This window comes from Phytophthora infestans, genomic scaffold, assembly GCF_000142945.1.
Source record: "Phytophthora infestans T30-4 supercont1.12 genomic scaffold, whole genome shotgun sequence".
In the NCBI taxonomy this organism is placed as follows: domain Eukaryota; phylum Oomycota; class Peronosporomycetes; order Peronosporales; family Peronosporaceae; genus Phytophthora; species Phytophthora infestans.
The window spans coordinates 2,792,132-2,807,377 of record NW_003303747.1 but is presented as its reverse complement, the minus strand read 5'-3'; positions in this window follow the sequence as shown (position 1 = coordinate 2,807,377).

Genomic DNA, 15,246 nt, shown 5'->3' with positions numbered 1-15,246 from the left:
CCTTCCAGTCGTTGGTCACGGCCTCAGTGCTCTCCGAGAGCTTGAACCCGATAGAACTCCAATAAGGACGAACCTCTAAGAGCCTTTTATCGATATACAGATGCTACAGCAGCAGTGGGAGAGACTCTGGTAGGACTCTCGTCGGACGTCTAAGATCGTCGACGCAAGTTCAAGCGTTTTGCTAGCCCAAATTGTGCCCAGTAATACGTATCAGTATCAGATTTGGATGTAAGAGCATGGACCTCTACTATGCTGAGCACCTAAGGAGTTAAAGTAAACTCCAGACCCAATGAGTAGACCGGGCCTGCGGACAATCTAACAAAGAAAGCGAAAAACTATCTCACGCAGCCAGGGATCGAAAAAAAACTCAATTATTACGATATTGTCCAGATATGTACGTCTAGCCAAAATTTAAGTTACAATTACAATTATTATTTGGTGGGGTAGAGAAAGATATTGCTTAACGCGTTTGTAAAGAATAAGCACGCATAACTGGTAGCCAGTTCCGGCCCGCTTCGCTCGCGAAAAACATGATAGGACATAATGGAGAGTACGATGCGCGGTTCGCTGGTTAGCTTGGTGGTGGGGGGGGGGGGTTCGCACCGCTCACCTTTAGTTGATCTGGCGTGCTATCGCGATTTGCACTTGTTTTACATGGCACACATCTGAAAGAAAAAAACACACAATCTGGCTGAGTTTTTTTTTCCTGAAATTAAATTTATTGTCATGTGCCAAACGCTACCGTCTTACCCCGCATCAGCCGCCTAGGCTTTCAATTGAAATAGTAAGCACACTGGGCGTTCTATCTTTTTAAAACGCCTAGGCGTTCAATTGCAGAAGTATTTGAAAACTCGGAAGAAGCTAAAGTGAACATAGTCAATTTCTATTATACGTGCATTCCCTCGACCCTCAATGTATAGTAAGCTCCCAGTCGCGCGAGACAAACCCTTTGTGTTGCTTCTGAAACTTCGTATGCAGCGGGGCTGCCGTAGCTTTAGCGTCAGAGGAAGACGTTCGACTCAAAGAGTCACTAATACTAAGTTCCTTATCCAAAGGACACTTACAGCCCAAGACCAGGGCTCAAAGTTAATACCTTAACTTTTATGCTTCAAAACCAGAAGTGTTTTATTTACTATTATTGCGGCCAAGCCGCCTAGGGGTAAATGTATCTCTTTAACTATCTAGCATAGTTAAACCTAATCAAATGCATAACGTGTGGCTTTCAGCCAACGTACTGAGAGACCTTGTTAACTCTCCAACTTATGTACTGAGAGTTTGTTAACTCTCCGGGTACTTCGTACCCCTGTGTGTTCCACACCATGTAACCCCGTTACACTCTCCCTCACTAAGATGAGAACATACCGTTCTCGAACTTTCCTCAGCGAGGTCACGTCTTGTCAAGACGACGGAGGTCACTAGACCTCACCTCTGCGTTCTGCAGCTCCACGAGCTCACAAACGCGTTCGCATCCTTGATGCCTGGCACTTCCACTCCGGCCCACGGCCCAACGTCTCCAGCGCGTCGCGCCGCCCCTGCCTCGTCGGTTCCAGACCCCCAACTGCGCTCCGCAACTGCTCCAAGAGCATCTTCGTCTCTTTCGGTGGCACAGTACCACCAAGAGTATCGCCGTCGCCACGGTCAACGCTCCATGAGCCGTCAACAGGAAGAGAGCAAAGCTCAAAGCTCGTCAGAGCCGCGGGCGCCGCCCAGAGGGAACGATGTTCTGTTCTCGGAACTCGAAGAGGGCGAAGTCGATTACGACGAGCCCATGGGTAGTGAGGATCACTCCAACCCAACCTCTCCGAGGTCGCACACTGGTGCCGCGTCTTTCCCAGCTTCCTCTGTGAGGTCTAGCCGCTCAACGGCGCAATCTCAAACAAGAAGAGACCTGCGGACACCGCATCCGTTCTCTGAACGTTCGAATCCGATTCGCTCGCTGCGCGATGCGCCACCGCTATCGTCGCGGTATGACGAGGAAGATCGATACGATCACAACGTCATTACGAATGACCTGGACGAGGCCCAAGGCCGTCAGTTGTTCAATGAGCAGCGCTCGCAGTCGTGCCGACCTGTGGTCCGACCACTTGTTCTTACGTCACGCCGTGACTACGGCTTCCAGCCGCGGAACCCTGCCGAGGCGGCCCGCCTCGCGGCGCAGCAGCCGCTGAACACGTACACGTGTGAGCCTGCGGCCTCAACTGCTGATGAGCAAGTGCAACGGCACCGGCTCCGAGAGCGATTTCTGACTCCACAAGTCACAACTCCTCAGGAGTATCAGGCGCGCCTGCAGATGCAGCTAAACCGCCAACCGGTTCCCTCTATGCGAACCATCCCGGTTGTTCTCAACCCTGGGGAATCCCAGCGTGCTTATGAAGCACAATTCCGAAGCTGGGTGGAGGGAGCTCGACGGCTCCCCTCCTACAATGCTCTTCGAGCAAGTTTCTCTGAAACTGATATTCGTCTTGAGAGACGTTTGCGCTTAGACTTCGCTAAGTCGAAAGCACGTCGACGAACACTGGGACCCCGTCCCCATCACCTCGAGGCGTCACCACCTCTTGCTCATGCTGCGAGCACCGCTCTTTCCTATGAGCCGGCTGCTCCAGCCACTGGTCGGAGCTTGAGCTCAGCCGCCGACCTGTCATCCCCGCATTCTAGCGGCGGGAAGCGCTCGGCGCCTGACGACGCGGTCGTACGCCGTAGCGGCGGGGCAGTGAGTGTGCCCGATCAAAAGCGTCGACGACGTCAGGGCAGTCCTGCCGGAGGACAACCTCAAACTCCCAAGAGTTTTGTGAGTGAGGATAACCCCTCCATTTCACAAGGTACTGAGTACGACCCTGGGCGCATGCGCCTCGCCACCAGGCGTTCCACATGGAAGTGGAGCTCGCCGTGCTCGTCGAGCAGAGCAGGAGGAGGCCGAGCCTCAGCTGGACTCTCGCGTCGCGAGTCGCAGCGACGTATTCGCGCTGGAGCAGCGTGTGGGTTCTCTGAACCAGTATCTCCATGATACGACTGACTCTCTGAGTCGCCTTGCAGATGGTCTCGATGAGACGAACCACCGCGTGGACTGGTTTGAACAACCACAGTCGGTTCAGAACCGAGTCGCGGACCTTGAGCGTCAAGTCGCTCAGCTGCAAGGTCAGATCGACTTGCTGTTGCGTCTTGTGGCCCCGCCACCTGCTGTCGCTCAGCCTGCCGTGGTTCGGCCTCCCGCTGCTGCGCAGCCTGTCGTGGCCCAGCCACCGTTGGCGCCAACGCCTCCGCGCTCACCTGAGCAGGGTCCTGATACGGCTTGAGTAAGCCAACGTAGAAGACTGGATGCGTGCGCATCTTCTTCGGAAGGTTAAGCGTATACGCTAGGCCCTTCTTGGCCACGACCTTGAACGGTCCTATGAACCGTGGTCTCAATTTTGTCTTAAAGACTGCAGACACTGCATGAGTAGGTAAGTTTTTTGCATTTAATAAAACTTGGTCCCCGACCTCAAACCTTTCTTCATTGCGTCTGCCTTTGGCATCTGCATGTTCTTTTTGCATGTCTTGGCTTTCAGCCATAGCGTCGCGTACTTGACGCATTACGCTTAGTCTCAAAGAGACAAAGTCATTGACTTGCTTGCGAACCGCAACAGGGCTGACATCAGCTAGCCGCTCGGCTATCCCTCCCCCATCAAGCCCTGAGCCACTGCGTGGCGGCGTCAGTGGGACGCGAGGGTTAACCAAGCCGTTCACATAGAACGGAGTGTAGCCTGTCGAGGCGTGCACTGCATTATTTAATGCGAACTCAACGAGTGGAAGCATCTGGCTCCAGCGTTTTGGCGCCTCAGCGCATACGCTTCGGAGGATATCCTCCACAACGCGATTCACGCGTTCTGTTTGACCATCGGTCTGCGGATGGTCCGCTGTGGACATGTCCAAACGAGTGCCAAGCACTCTGAAGAGGGACGTCCAGAACTTCGCGGTGAAGCGCGGGTCTCGATCCGAGACAATTGCCTCAGGCAAGCCATGTTGGCGAAAGACTCGGTCTAAAAACAGCAAAGCTGTACCTTCACCATCTATGGTGTCCGGCACCGCCGCTAAATGAGCCATCTTGCTCAATCGGTCTACAAAGACCACAATACCCGTGTTTCCTGCCTTGTCCTTGGGAAGGCCAAACACAAAGTCCATACTCATGGACTGCCAACATCCCTTGGGGACAGGCAAACTCGCCAATGGCGCTGCCGTGCTCGGCGCGGACTTCGTCCGTTGACACGTCTCACACGTGCGTACATAGGTGCCAACCCACTTATACGTTTTGGGCCACCAGTACATCGAGCTCACCGAGCCATAGGTCTTCTCCCGACCTAAGTGCCCGCCCACGGGCGTATCATGAACCTCATAGAGGATTCGATACTTTAGATCCTCATCATGAGGAACGACTACACGAGGGTTATCCTCAGAGTCGGTGCTGTAGTACAGCAGGCCGCCATCGAGCGAGTATCGATGCAGCCTCGCGCGTAAGCGCCCAGACAATTCCTTGTCAGAGTCTTTAAACTCTTCGCTCCCCAGAGCCCGTAGCAGCGCTACGCACATGTCGTCTTGTGCATACGCTCCGCGTATCAAGTCAGGCACTGACGACGTCACCGTCGTGACATGAGCTAACTCGTAGTCCGGCCTGCGCGAGAGCGCATCGGCCACTACATTAAGCCGCCCCGGCTTGTACTTCACCTCGAAGTTATACTCGGCAAAGAAGGAAAGCCATCTTGCCATTCTCTGAGAGAGATGAGGCGACTGTGTCGCAGTGCGTAACGACGCATGATCAGTAAAGATCACAAAAGGCTTAGAGCCTAGCAGGTGTACCCTGAATTTGACTAGAGCATACTTCATTGCAAGTAGCTCTTTGTCATGAACTGGATAGTTCTTCTCTGCAGCTTTGAGCTGGCGAGACTCAAACGCGATCACGCGTTCACGCCCTTCGGCGTCTGCTTGTAGTAAAGCACAACCGATTACAAAATCGAAGGCGTCACAGACGACGCTAAACGGACTATCCGGGTCCGGTAGCGCAAGGATCGGAGCCTGGAGGAGGCTCTCCTTCACAACCTCAAAGGCTCCGTCGTGCTCGACGTTCCAGCACCATGGTGCGTCCTTCTTAAGGAGATCTGATGATGGCCGAGCCATCTCCGCGTAGTTCGCGCTGTACTTGTGCAAGTAATTGGCTAAGCCTAGCCACTTGCGTAAGTCTTTTTGGTTATTGGGAACCGGCCAGTCCACGATGGCCTTGACTTTGGCAGGATCTGCCCGTAAGCCACGCTTCCCAATGAAGCACCCGAGGAAAGGTATCTCCTCCGCGCCAAAGACGCACTTGTCCAAGTTGGCATACAACTTATTAGTGCGCATGCACTCGAGCACCGCTCGCAAGTGGTCAATGTGGTTATCCACGTCTGACTTTCCGTGCTCGGCACGACTATGGACGAATATATCGTCAAAGTACGTCTGAGCGTACGTCCGGTGGGGCCGAAACAACTGCGTCACAAGACGATTGAACGTTGCTGGTGCGTTCGACAGCCCCTGGGGCATGACCAGCCACTCCCAGAGCATACCGCTCGGAGTACTCACCGCTGTCAGCGGAATGTCGCTCGCTCTCATGAGCAATTGGTAGTAACCATCGACCAAGTCGAGCGCGCTGTACAACGTACAGCCTACCATGTTGTTCTGCAGAACATCCTTGCGAGGAATCGGCGTTTGCGCCGGGATAGTGGCCGCATTTAGCTTGTTAAAAGCATGAACAATGCGCCACTTGCCGTTCGGCTTTCTGACACAGAACGTGGGTGTCGAGTGCGGAGACTTACTCTCGCGCACCATCCCTGCCTCGTGCTTCGCACGGAAGAATGCGTCAATGACGTCACACTGCTCTCTCGGCAAAGGCCATTGCCTTGTTACGCAGTATTTGGTTCCAGGAACCAGGTCAATCTCATGACACACGCCTCGATCCGGAGGCAGACCCGTCGGTGGGTCTTTCGAGACAACATCTCCATACTCCTTCACCACTGGGTAGAAGGGATCCGAAGGATCTTTGAGGATCGCCGATCCACTTCTTGCGCTCAGCGCCTTCTTGGTGTCCTCTAGGACCGCGTCGTCCACGACGGATGAGGAGTTCAACTCCTCCTCAGGTCCCAGCAAGACCACCTCGGCTAGCTCGCCTGCCTTTAAGGCTTCGCCGAGCTCGGCAATGGACATCTCGTCCAGCTCTAGCAGAGCATCTGCAGCGGGCAGAGTATCAAGGCTGATATCGCCTTCTACCTCCCCCGTCACTCCGTTCACGAGTGTATACAGCTGTTCACAGCAATCACGTGGAGCATCACCGCTCGTCACGTTGGACACATCGTCCGACGTCGAAGACGTCACAGACGCCCTGCGTCTTCTTCTCCTCTCCCTCCGCGACCGAGATCGGCCGGATGAGGGCGGTGTGGCGACATCTCCGTCACCACCACCGGGTGCAGCAGCACCATCACTCCTCGAAGAGGATACAGTGTCTCGCAAGACACTCGGCTGAAAGCCAAGAGTTTCTTGACCTTCACACAGTGAAACTAGGTGTCACTTCACCTGCATCTCCTGGGCCACGCCCATGATGCCTCGACTCACAGTCGACCGCGACCCTCGGGTCACGCAGCGGTAGGGTCATCGACCAGATTCATACCACTCAGTGGATTACGCGCCACTCCGCGCTCGTCCTCACCAGGACTCAGCAGCTGGTCATTGACCTGACCTGCACCGCTCAGCGGATAACGTGCCGCACCACGTACGCCCTCAGGGCAAACAGCAACCTCGTTGCTAACAATTTCGGACATACCAATGTCCAGCACTACGGCCGCCTCGGCCTCGTGCTCGCGCCAAAAGCGCTTCTGCTTCCTAGCAGAGGTGGGTTCATCACTCACCAAAGCTCCACTAGGAGCAGGGTGCGACGCACCCAGCGTTTTCGACTTCCAGTCGATCCATGGCTCATGGCGTTCCAGCCATGCCATGCCAAGGATGAAATCATACCTCGCATCCAGGTCTAAGACCAAGCAGCGTTCCACGCTATCGAAGTTCTCAAACTTCACTCCAAGGTCGACAGAGACCTTCGACACAGTCACTAGTGTCCCCGTCGCGAGACGGACAGAGATCGTATCTCTCGTTGGCACTTCCAGTGCCTCAGCATACAGCTGACTCCCTTCTAGGGTGGAGCGACGGGCGTAGTTGCCCGAGGCTCCCGAGTCAATCAAGACTCTCCATGGCTTTGCAAAGCCCTTCACGTTCGCTTGAACGACCAGCAAGCCCGGCTTGCACACACTCTTCTCGTAAGAGAGCTCAGCTCTCTTCGGGGCTGAGCCCCGTTGCCCTCTACCTCTTCGAGGTACAAGAGAACTCAGTTCTTCCCCAGTAGGCCGCCCCGCGCCTACTGGGAAATGCCGTTTCCCGGCGATGACCCGGAGGGTTGGCTCGCCGGAGCCACGCGCTTCTTGCGCAGAGGGCAATATGCCCTCAAGTGCTTAGTGCTATTGCACACAAAGCATCGGCGGATGCCGGCACGCTGCTCCGCAGCAAGAAGCTCCACTTCTTCATCTTCAGCATAGCTGAGGTCCATCGGCTCTGGACCGCTCGAAGAGCTTGCGCTACTAGCGCTCCAGCCAGGTCGAGCCGACCTGAAGTTGTGCTCGGCATTTAATGCCACATTCACCGCCTCTTCGAAAGAGTTAGGGTGTACCCGGAACACTTCCGCTCGAGCTGCGCTCACACGAAGTCCCTCCATGAACACGGTCACGCTGACCAGTTCCGGAAGAGGGTCCGCCGCCATTCCGGCGATAAGAGTTCTCAACTCTTGGACATAGTCCAATAACTCCTTCTTACCCTGGCGGATAGCAAGGGATTTCGCCGGATACGGTACGCCTGATTAGACGGCGCGAACACGCGCGAAAGCTGTTGCTTCAGCTGATCCCAAGTGGGAGATGCAGCGTCAACAGACGTGCCGCACGTTAGTGCCCATTCGCGAGCGCGACCTCCAAGCCTGGAGATAGCCAGCGCCACGCGCTGATGCTCAGACTGGAGCAGGGCCGATCCCATGGCCATCTCGACCTCACGGGTCCAGAGAAGGAGATTCTCTCCATCCTTCTCCTCGAAGGTTTTTACGCTCACCATGAGCGGTTTCAGTCTCATAGACTCTTCACGCGTCATCGACGCCGCCGCCGTTGCGGCGCTCATCTTCTCTTGGACATGCTCCAAGAGCGCGTTCTCGTAGCGGGAGAACGATTCCAGCCTGGCAGTGACCGCCTCTGGACCTTGCGATGCAAGATGAGCCACGCCCTCCGGGCCAAGCAAGGACATAAGCTTAGTAAGCGCGTCCTGCTGCGCCGGAGGCAAATTCGCGAACACGGGGTGTTCCATCCTCGCAGAGGATATAGTCAACCGACTCAGGAGCGGGATTGACTACAAGTGCTACCAAGTGCAGCGGGGCTGCCGTAGCTTTAGCGTCAGAGGAAGACGTTCGACTCAAAGAGTCACTAATACTAAGTTCCTTATCCAAAGGACACTTACAGCCCAAGACCAGGGCTCAAAGTTAATACCTTAACTTTTATGCTTCAAAACCAGAAGTGGTTTATTTACTATTATTGCGGCCAAGCCGCCTAGGGGTAAATGTATCTCTTTAATTATCTAGCATAGTTAAACCTAATCAAATGCATAACGTGTGGCTTTCAGCCAACGTACTGAGAGACCTTGTTAACTCTCCAACTTATGTACTGAGAGTTTGTTAACTCTACGGGTACTTCGTACCCCTGTGTGTTCCACACCATGTAACCCCGTTACATCGTATGTATACGTAGAAACTACCTTGCAGTCTTCGTCAAGCGATTTCAAGCATAGTTTCAGTACTCCGTTCAAGTTGGATTCGCGATACAGCGACGGGGACATTTGTTCGACACACGTTTAATGGCTTGAATCTTGAGGTTGTCAAAATGTGGTGGAAGCATCGCGAACACTCATGTACTTACTAGCAACTACGCGACCAAAATATGGTCCCCGGCGCTTTCATATCAAAAGTAGCGATTTTGTACTCCACCGAGCGACCAAACACAACGCTGGTAAACACTGACGATCGATGGACCAGCGGTGGATCCACCACACGTAAGAAACGCGGCACCTTTTCATATCGAATGAGTACCGTATTCCTTCGCTTCAAACTTGTCGATTACTGCCACCCCCCCCATCACTTTTGTAGCGGGGTACGTAGCCCTAAGTGTACCCTGGTTACATGAAGTGTGACACGTCACACTTCAGAAGTATGACACGTCATACTTCGGGATATTTGGTACAAAGTACCAAGGTCGTCCAAAGCCAACCATTGGTTGATGATATTGCATTTCTATAGGTGACTTATAGTTTGTATAAAACCCAAGCTTTATCTACCTATATATAAACTCAGTTTACATTCTACCTTAATTAGGGACCTGTGAACTGCCGTTCAATGAGAGTTTGTATACTCTCGGAAGCTAACTTCCTCTAGCTCAAGGTGCTGTGTGACCCCGTCACAACTTTACTAATCCGGATCGTTTGGCTCGAACCTAAAAAAACAGGGGGCCCGGCAACTGGATCCGGTTGCAAGCAAGATAAATTGCCAAGGGCAGTTACCCAGCACGTGTCTGGAGAGAGCGGATTGGCGTAAATTTGTCGAGGGACTGTAGGGCAACTGCTCTCTTGTTTTTTGTTTTGTTTTGTGTGATAAACACCCAAACTTTCGTCCACGTCCACCAAGTGCGTAGTGCCCACAGCTTCGACCGACACATCAAATCCCACTGAGTAGCCATGAGCAAACGTGCAAATCCACCATCGTTCGGTGACAATGTCTCTCGCCACAGCTGGAAGTAACGATAATATTTATGGGGCATCTAGTCAGAGGTTTTGGTACTGGAGCCAGCTTGATCTTGATCGGCTTCCATGCGTTTTAGCCCGGAAGAAGAGTCTTCATTGGCTCACCAAATTCAGAGAGAACGACCATATTGTGGCGACGATATAAGTCTCACATTCGGCTTCGATAACCTTTAAACGTAGCTGTTTTTAATTTACCTTGTTTCGCTAGCAAAAAATGTTTCTTAAACTCCGTCGAAGTGAACCGCTTTGGGTCCAGCTGACCTGCAGCATCGAAGAAACGCATGTGGGCTGCGTAAATTCTTGTTGCTAATGACCCACTTGTGAATGCCGTTTAGATAGCTTTTATAGCGGTTGACTATCCCACACGAAATACACGGAAAGAGAATATTTTAAATACAAAAAAGGATGGAATTCAACACTTCTAAAAAAGGATGTTTTTCAATAGTGAATAGGTGGTATTAATGTACTTTGTCCCGTTTATTTGTATTACAGCTGTGTGTGCTACAACATATTGATATTTTTAGACATCCTAGTATGACACGAGACGGCACATTCACCAGCAGACGCTGAACCGCAGTCATGAGCGACGATGAACAAGATCCAGAGGTCTCACCGCCTGAGGGTGAGACTGCTAACGCCGCACAGAGTTCATTCCGGTTTATCTTAGCACATTTTCTGAAGGTGCAGCTCTTACTGCGCTACACAGTGTTGATACGTCTGAATACAATCATCTACGCTCCTACGGGCCGACAGAACGTCGCAAGAGTGTCTACACTTGCATTTTGCATGAGGCGTCTACAGATCCTTAAGATTTCATAGTTTAGCTCTACTGATTCATACAAAGCTGGAGCTGGTGGTACCCATTGCCAGTTGCTAACGCACCGAAAGAGATATGGTATTGACATAAAGATTAAACTAGAGGTGGATAGCATTCTTCAAGGTGGCGCAGGTCCAAAACGATGCAAACTTTTACTACAGAAGAATTATAAACTTGAATCAACTATGATAGCAAACCAAACAAATTCCAGTTCAAGACAGCGATGGAAACATCACGTTGAGAAATGTGCATCGCCGAGTTGTGGATTGCAACATTTCATTGGGCCAAAATGTGTCTACAACTGGGCGGTTGAGCTCAACAATCGTGCTAGGCAATGGATCAATTGCCTGCGCTGATTAGAAAGGCTCATCACGAAGGGTTTAACGTTACAGCGCGTCTTTTCAAGTCGAAGCGTGAATCACGACATCGTGGTGATAATCATAGTAGTTTCTAATACCACCTGCTCTGCATAATACATGTACATACAGAAGTATCGATTTCCATCCAATGGAAATTGTATTGAAAAGCATCCGATTTTGTATAGCAGATAAGCCGCACCCCGAAATACACACACGAGCCTCGGCCCCATTAAGTAGGTCTTACGATTTTACATGAATGTAATAATGAAAATTATAATTTAGCCTTAAAGTAAGTTAGTGCAAAAACGAAACTGGATTGCGTACTATGTATTATACTGTACTTGTCTGGTCCGAAAAAGAATTAACAGTTCTTTAAATCGGAGATAACCTTGGTCGTACAGCTCCAACGGAAGCGTGGCTGAGCTACTTTAAAAGCTCTACCTACGTAGCCTCAGCACGATTTTTCGTATGAACAAATTTCCCTCCACTTTTGCCAATGCCTGAGGCTATCTCCACTTGAGCTGCTATCGGAGTTGCTATTGCTAAAATAGCGACGGAATCAGAAAGAATATATTCTGCTATCACCACTCGGAGTTGCTATTGCTATTTGAAAATAGAAATTCTGATTCGAGTTGCTATTCGGATCCCCAATAGCAACTCTGGTGCACGAATAGAAGCTCACTCAACCGAAAGATCGCAGGCGCCATGGGGAGAGGTCGGAAGTGGTGTGCTCAGGAGGACGAAGCTCTGGCTCGCGCGTACAAGATTTCTGCGGAGAACCCAATACAAGGAACGGACCAAAAAGCTGCTGCATTCTGGGAGGATGTGTGCCGGCACACGGCAGCAGTATTCGACGGTGAAGCTCGATCTCTACAAGCCGTCAAAAACCGTTGGAGCATCATATCACACGATGTAGCAAAGTTTTCGGGGTGTGTATCTCGTGTAAAAGGTCGCAACGAGTCTGGTAAAAGCGAAGACGACTTGACCAATGACGCCGGCACGTTGTATCAGGAAACCCATGGTAGTAGGTTCGAGTTTTTGTCGTGCTGGATGATACTGAAAAGCTGTCCCAAGTTCACGGCATTTGGACTACCTGCTCATCAAAAACGTGGCCAAAAGTCATCGAGTGAAGAGCAGGAAGAGTCCAGCCTCCGCCCAGAAGGAAGAGATAAAGCAAAAAAGGCACGACTACAACACACAGCACCAGTCTCAACTTCAACGCTGCTCCAACAACTACTCGATCACAACAGAGAGAAAAACGAGAAGATACTGGAAGAAATAAAACGCAAAAACGATTTGCGTGATGAAGAACTTTCTCTTCGGCTCTTTGAAACTTCTCCCGATACAGAACAAACAAGGCAGTTCCGAGAGCTGCTACAAAAGAAAAAGATGCTACAACTGCAACTTCATATTCGTAGCCTTGAGTCTGCACAAAATTCGCCTTCTGAAGCTACTACCGAGCGGGCCGCCGACTTTGTGGTGGTAACTGAAATTCACGATCAGAACAGCGATGATGCAGTGGTTACTTCGGCTTTGATCTAAGTTCGCGCAGAAGTTCCATGAAAATTCCAGTAGTGGTCGACAAGTGCATTTCGTAGCTCTTCATTTTCGCTCTCGCTTCTGATTTGACGTAAGCGAGCTCCATATTGATCAATGCGTTCAGGGTTATATCTAATATACTCGTTATGCTCACCAAATGAACGTTCATGTTGCTCCTGTTGGTCTCCACCGGTAGTCTCAAGCGGGGAGATGGCCTTTCCTTTGTGAGAAATTCGCATGTTGTGCAAAATTATGCAGCAAAGTATCACATCTTCCATTTCACGCAAATTCCACAAGCGGCATTGTTGTTTTAGAATTGAGAACCGCTTTCTCAACATTCCAAACACACATATAACTTCTTTGCGCACCGATTCTTGTACTTTTGTAAAGCAGCGCTGCTGCTCGTTGGTCGGGGTTGGAATTGCGGCTATTAAAATGTGCCACGGCGGATATATGCCATCGACAAAGTAATATGACTGGGAACGAGTTTTCGTGCCCAATTGATACGTCCCAACTGATATTCTTCCATTGAGCAAGTTGGCAATAAGCGGCGACCGGTCTAAAACATTTATATCATTTGCTGAGCCTGGCATACCGAAGAAGGAATGCCAGATCCATCGGTCGGCAGTAGCGACTGCCTCCGCAATTACAGTAGGCTTCTTCCCTTTTCCTTGGTAATAGCCCTTCCATGCGTTGGGGCACGCTGACCAGTCCCAGTGAAAACAATCTAGCGAGCCAAATAATCCAGGTAATCCTCTGTTTGCGTTAAAAGCTAGGATTTTCTCGGTATCTTCACGAGATGGCGATCGAAGAAACTCACGCCCAAAAATCTCGACGACAGACTTGCAAATTTCTTCATGCATGAGGATGCTAGAGACTCACTAATGCGATAGTATTGATCTTGAGCATCTGCTGAATCTCCCTCGGACAACATGTGCAGCGCCGCAGCAACCTTTTGCTCAGTGGAAGCCCCCATGAGCCCAACGGCATCAGAGTGTTGCTGAAAAAAATGCTCTTGAGATGATAGTTCTCCACAAATTCTGTTGAACACCGCAATAGGAACACAATGTCGTCGCTCAAACAGCTTCTCGCTGTAGACAGGGTTGTCCCCAAGATAATCTCGCACCAGGGCTGCGTGTCCAGACGCAATGTCGCGCGCGAGGCGCTTGATTCTTCTTTTGTTTGAGCCTTGACGAAGTGAAGGAGCCGTCGCTTGTTTTGTTGGCTCCGCGCAGACCACAGCGAAAACAGCAGCTAAAAGTTTATCGTCATCAGCGAGGAGAAACTCTTCGTCACTGCCCTCCATTGCCGATAGAATAGCCTCCAGACGGCTGGAGTTGGTGAAAAATCCTTATTTCTATTATCGCAGCGAATAGCAACAGCCAATACGGATAGCAACTACGAGTGGAGATAGCCTGACCATTTGAAGTATCACTTTACGGAGGGGTGGAGCTTTTTTTTGCTTTGACGTCAAAAATAATCAGAATTACACTTTAAAATATACTAGAAAAAGCGCAAACTGAGCGTCATCTAGTGGTATACATCACTAAAAGCAATTGAATCCATTTTCGCGTCAATGACTCATCCGTGTGCTTACAAATTCTCATACGAACTCATTTCAACCAATCGTACCCATCTCAGAATGGACATTGACCAATCACACATGCGCGGTTTTTTTATTGAAAAACCTACTTGTTATTTTCTTTTCTACCGGAGAAGTACTCGACTGTCCAGAACTTATTATTATTGGTGTGTCATCGTCACCTTTCGTAGGTGACACGCCGTCCTCGTCGCTCTGACGCAAACCCTGCAGTGCCAGCTCCAGGGCCCGAGTCAGATTCCGAGCCAGCACAGCAGGCTGCTTTTATATACCTAAGCAGCAAAATGGTCTGGGATGTGGAGCGTTCGAAATGGATGGCTTCAGTGCATCTGGCGAACCGGCCGTACGTTATTATTAGTCGCGGCAAAAGTATAAGGACCTTAAAAATTAGAATCCGACAGCTTCCTCCTCTTCTACCTCCTTGTCCTTCATGATTCATGAGCTTCATGATGAAGAACATGATGACAGCAGCACGATTGCCTGTCGATGACTGGCGTATGGAGCATGTCGTTGCTGCTTGGGCGGTCCGCAGCAGTTGAAGTTCCCGACGAGTAGCCAGCCAAGTCACTGCGTCATTGTCATTGACATTTTGTCAATGATTCATCGAGCCCACGTCAAGTATTAAAAGACTTCGAATATAAGCTGGGGTGCTACCGGCAAGCGCCTGGACACCATGACGCATAACGAGCGCGGCATGTCCAATGCTTCAAGGCTTGACTTAAGCATCTCACGCACTGCATTCGTAGAGATTCGAAGCCTCCCGGCGTGTCACCGCACTTGGCGGATAGTGGTATCTGCCACTACTTTTCTGATCCGAGATTGGTGGAAATGCGGCTTCAACCGTCGCAGAGGCGAGAGTGGTGACGCACTCAATTCTGTCACTTCGCCACTCGTGACGACACGCATTCATGATCGTGTGCTGCAAGGCGCACTCGCCTTCACTTTGCAAGTCGCTGTTTGCCACAGACCATCACTCATGACAGTGACCACACAAACGCAGGTGAATGTAGCCTCTCCCCCCGCGTCGCCGCTATCGTTGCGGGCCACGCCGCGAGTCG